The sequence below is a fragment of the Pteropus vampyrus genome, unplaced genomic scaffold, assembly GCF_000151845.1.
Source record: "Pteropus vampyrus isolate Shadow unplaced genomic scaffold, Pvam_2.0 Scaffold348, whole genome shotgun sequence".
NCBI lineage: Eukaryota > Metazoa > Chordata > Mammalia > Chiroptera > Pteropodidae > Pteropus > Pteropus vampyrus.
The window spans coordinates 1,362,445-1,368,444 of NW_011889129.1; positions in this window are offsets into that span (position 1 = coordinate 1,362,445).

Consider the following 6,000-nt stretch of genomic DNA (forward strand, 5'->3'; position numbering starts at 1 on the left):
AGAGGTATGAGTAGTTGGGTGAGAACAACTCTGTATATTACTTGGTGCTCCTCTTATAAAAATTTAAAACCTATTTCTTCAAGAGTCCCTAGTAAAATAAAATCCCAGAGGGTTACCCAGAGGGCTGGCTTGTGGACAGGCTCCTTTGGTTGCTAGATATCACATTTCACTCTTGTTGGACTTAAGCTGAATTATTATCATCTGTCTCCTTGACTTGCTCTACAATTCACCAAATTAAAGCATTCTTCTCTCTCTCCATCCTGTCCCTTAGCAGATTGCTATTGCTGACACAGAGTAGATGCCTTCATTATTCTTTCCTTTATCTTATTTATTCTGTTTTAAAAAATTGCGGTAAAATAATAACATGAAATTTACCATCTTAACCATTTTTAAGTGTAGGTTCAAAGGCGTTAAGTATTGTGAAACAGATCTATCCTATTTCCTCTTGTGCCAGACCATCTCCTTCTCTGTTCTTCTTTCTCTTAACAATATCCTTGTCATCCAGATTCAAAATCTCAGAAACGACCTTTGACTACTTCTTTTATTCCACTTACTAATTCCAGTTTCACTTGTAAATTCTGTCGACTGAGTCAGCCTCCAACATGTTTCTCATCTCATCTGTCCCTTTCTTTCTAATCCCTCTATCTTACTCCTAGTCTGAATCCATGTCACTTTTTGCCTGGATAATGGTAACAGCTTTAAAAATGATTCTCTTATCTCCAGAATCTCCCCTTTTGGATCCATTCTTAACCAAATTAACATTTTTGATAAAAGTTTTTAGTCATGTTATTCCTCTGTTCGGAAAAAAAAAAAACCTTCAATGATTCCACCTACGAAATAAAATATGGTGCCTTCAGCCTAGCGTACAAAGTTATGTGATATCTGCTGTAACTTATCTTTCTAGCCTTATCTCTAATAAGCATAGCGTGACTTCAGGGGATAGACAAGCAGGAAAGAGCCATTGTCAATATACAAAGCAGAGAATGCAGCTCCTTCAGACCATTCCATCATACCAATATGACACTGATTTCATTAGTGCTTTAATTTCAAAGAATGCCTTTCCTATATCATGAAACAATGTAAGTGTACAAGCCGTTGTGAAATCACAAGCACTAAAAGTGAAAGGTTTATGCTTCTTGCATGTCTACATTATTTTTCTTTTGGAAATAATAGAAATACAATTCATTTGGAAAACCGCATAACCAAAGTACTGGAGAAATCTTCTGATCTGTTCATTTCTCTTTATGTCCACTGCAAACACTCTTGGCCAAACCACTGTCATCTCTCACTTGGACTACCACAGTAACCTCCTAAGTGGTTCTCCTGCTTCTGTTCTATCACCCCTCTAATCTATTTTTCACATAGCAACCAGAATACATTGTTCTAAAATATAAAGCATCTACTTCCTTTCTTAAAACACTCCTATACTTTTCCATTGCCCTGAGAATAAAATCCAAATATTTAGAAGACTCTTTCTAATCTAGTCCATTCTACCTCTTTGACTTATCTCCAGCTATTCTCTCCTCTTCGCCTACTATGCCTCAGCCATACAGATCTCTTTGCTCCATAAATCTGCCTAACTTGTTCCTACTTCTGGAGGAAACTTTGCATTTACTATTCCATTCTCCTGGAATGCTCTTCCCTAGATCTATGCCAGATGGCTCCTTCTTGTCTTTCAGATCTCACCTCATATATTACCTTCTCGGTAATATATGCCTTGCATGACCACACAACCTCAGATAGGCCTCTAGTCATCTCCTATTATTTTGTTTCTTAGCACACAATATCCAAAAGTTTTAAATTATTTGTTTATTATCTATCTCCCTTGCCACCACCATCTCTGTATTGTAGACTCTATGGCAACAAAAGTTAGCTCCTGTCTGCTTCTCAGATGTCTCCCTTGTGCATAGAATAGCATTTAACACATCACAGGTACTCATTAGATATGTGTTAAATGAATAAATGAATTTCCTTCAAGCAATCTGGAAGGAGGCAGCCTGTTCTCTCCTTAAATATCTCCAGAGAAGTTTCCACCATTCTTATGAAAATGAATTGCAGTATCAATAACTTTCAGTTGTCAGAAAGGCCCTCCTGATATCCAGTCTAAACCCTTCCTAAAGCAATTGCTGTTTCTTCTCACTTGGTCCTCAAGGGAATCATTAAACTGCCTTTTTATAGTCGGTAATACATTTGCTATTAGGATCTCTTAACACCAACTCTACACCTCACACTTCCTAACACTGTTCTCTTCTGGTCCTTGTCAGAGTTCTCTGTCTCAAGCTTCACGTGTGAGCCCAATATTGAACACAAATATTTCTGCTTGAAATAATGCCTACATGAGAAAACCTTAAACTTTAATTGCCTTAAAAAAAAAACAGTCCTTATATCACCCTGCTTCTTTTTTTTCTATAGGTTACACATACTCTTTCATAAGAGTCTTTTATGAAAATGCTTGGATCTTCTCAAGAATCTGTAGGTTCCAATGAGAAGTTGTGAAACAGCTAAAGTATGCAGATCCTAGAAAAGATTCTCAGTATGACTGACTTATCTGTGTTTTGGCCACTCCACACTATGCAGGTTACAGGCATAAGGTCTAAAATCCCAACAAACCAGGGAATGTAGAAGAGATAACTTTGGTGAGAAGTCATTAAGACTAAAAGTGGGCTTTGGAGGTAAACATCTTGAAATTGAGATGGGGGAAAGTAAATAGAACTGAGGATCCAAGTAACCAAGGCTATCTATGAGTAGAATTTGGTTTTGTTAGACAGTATAGCACTGTGATAAAAATAACAAGCTTTGGCGTCGAGCACACCCAGATTCAAATCCTGACTTGCCACTTACCAACTAAATAAACCTGGGCACCTTACCTTGCCAGTCTAAGCCTCAGCTTTTTCACTCAGAAATGTAGGGGAAAATAATACCACATCGCTTACAGAGTTGTGAGAATTAAATGACTTAATTCATGTAAACCAAATAGTAATCGCTCAATATATTTTATAGGATTATAGTAATCGCTCAATATATTTTAGTTACTACTATGAATTCTATCTTCTCTAAATTGATTTATTTCGGTGATTTTGAATTTTATTCTTTAACTCTTTAAATTTTTTAAAATTAAAGTTTGTTTGCTTGCTACTTAAGGACTAAACTAAAGTCCTTGGCTGAACTAAAAAAAGAAAGAACTTTTTGATACCTGAGACAGGATATCTAGGGGTATCCGAGTACATTGAAACACTGGATGTGCTGATGACAGCAGCCATCCATGCTTGTATAGCTCTCTGGGACCAAGTATGGAAAAAAAGGCACATCAAAAATCCTCATATAACTTTTGACTCCTCCAAAATTTTACTATTAATATAAGATGAAAATAGATTTAAAGACTAAAAACTTGAAATGAGACAGAAAGGAATATTTCATGTTAATAAAAATTCAAATCATTACCAAGATATTACATTACCATCATAAAATTTTATGCACCAAACTCACAGCTTCAGAATTCAGATTTGTTCAGATGCCTTCAGGGAAAAACCAGGCTTTAAGCTCAACTTATCTTTTTAGATTACTGCTTTCACTTACTTAATTATTGGTTTGGTCTCAGAATATTTCTTATAATCTTGTCAACTCATCAAATTCATTCAAACAGATTTAAAATTTTTATCCAGCACACACAGATGTTTTTAATGCAAGAGTTGCTCAGGGAATTAGCCTTTCATACTAAAGTGAAAGTTCTGGATCAAGCCTCTTAATTGTATAAATTCGAATTTTTCATTCTTCTCTGTGTGTTTATCATTCCTTTATTTTAAAATAGACTTTACATTTTAGAGCAGTCTTAGATTTACAGAAAAATGCAAAAATAATTTAGAGAGTTCCCATACAGCCCACTCATTTTTCTCTATTATCATCACTTATATTAATGTAACTTATATTACATTTGTTACAATTAATCAATCAATACTGATAAAGTATTCTTAGCTAACGTCCATATATTACTTATATTGCCTTAGTTTTTACCTAATATCCCTTTTCTGTTCCCTTTGAAAAGCTGAATATGGATAATAAAAGATCAAGGGTAAACACTAAAAAAAGAGAGTGTACAACTTCCAAGTTTCTAGAGGGAAATAAGGAATGAAAAAATATTCAATCACTTTAAAAGGCAAAAAAAGAAAAAGATGCATGAGGTGAGATAAACAGAAATCACACCAAAAAAGGAGGAAATACAAATATATCAGTAATTATAATAAATGTAAATGGATCAAATGGTCTCATTGAGTGCAAACACAGATTGATTTAAACCATATCTATATAGATGGGGTTTATAAGAGAGACAAGACACAGAACATTTCGAAGAAAAATGATGGAAAAAGATGTACCATGGAAACACTAACGAAAAAGACAATTTGGTTAGCTATATTAATATCAGACGAAATAAACTTTAAGGCAAAAGCATTACTTGAGATAAAGAAGACCAATTCATCAAGAAGGTTTAACAGTTCTGAACAACGTAATTCACAATTTTATCTAATGGACACATCTAAAAGATATCCAACATGACAATGTATAAATTCTTTTAGAATTAAAAAATACTTAGAATTGAATGACATAAATATATCGCATGTGTGATACAGCTAAAGCAGTACTTGAATAGAGATTTATGACTGAAATGCTTTTGAAAAGAAGATGATCACAATAAGCCTGCTTGAGTGTGTCCCCAAACGTGTCAGTTTGGCTTCCCCCAGAGCAAGTGATCCAAGAGTGAAAACAAATTGGCATACAACTTAAGAAGTTAGGAAAAGGAAAACATAATAAATTCAAAGAAGTTAAGTAAAAGGAAGGAGATAATAAAGATAAAATCAGAAAATGATATTTTACATATCACTTTCTATGTGCTGGGCACTGTTCTAAATTATTAGCACTTAAGAAAATCTTAACAACAAAGGAGGTTAATAAAGCCAAAATTTTACTTTTAGAAAAAACTATTAAAATTTGAAAACCTCTGATTGATCAAGAAAAGAGATTAGGGGGGATCCAAATAGTAATAGGTATAAAAATGAGACCATTATAAATATGACAGAGATTAAGTAGATACTAAGAGTATATTATGAAAAATGTGTATCAACAAATTTGAAAACTTACATGAAATGAACCAATTTTCAGAAAAAAAATTATAACTTACTAAAACTTACTCAAGGATAAATAAAAACCCTGAATAATCCTATAACCACAGTCATTGAAACAATGGTTTAAAATCTTGCCACAAAGAAATCAGGTACAGATGGTTTATCAGTGAGCTCTAACATATATTCAAGAGCCAAACATTCAAGTTCCACCTTATATAAATGAATCCAGAGTACAGACAAAGATAATTCACTCCTCAATTTATTCTGTGAAGCTAGCAAAATCCGGATACCAAAATTTGACAAGGACTTTACAAGAAAGGAAAATTACAGGCCATACTCAATAATATAAATGCAAAAATCCTAATGCAGCGGTGTTAGAAAACTAAATCTAATAATGTACAAAAATGACAATACAATATGACCTAGTTAGATGTATCCTAGGAATGCAGACTTGGTTCAGCATTAAAAAAAATCAACCAACATAATTAATCATATTTGCATATTAAAGAAAGATAAAATGTTCATTCACTAGATAAAATGCATAAGATAAAATTCAACATCAATTTATAATTTTTAAAAATCCCTTATAAAACTAGGAATAGGTGGGAACTGCCTTAATCTAATAAAACCTCTACAAAAACTCCCTATATTAGTTATTCATTATTGCATAATAAATCACCCAAATGCTTAATGGCTTAACAAAACAATATTTACGTTCTTATTTATAGTTGCCAAGACATGGAAATAACCCAAGTATCCTTTGAAGGATGACTGGATAAAGAAGATGTACATATATACCATGAAATACTACTCAGCCATAAAAAAAGATGAAATATTGCCATTTGCAACAACATGGACGGATCTTGAGAGTATTATGCTAAGT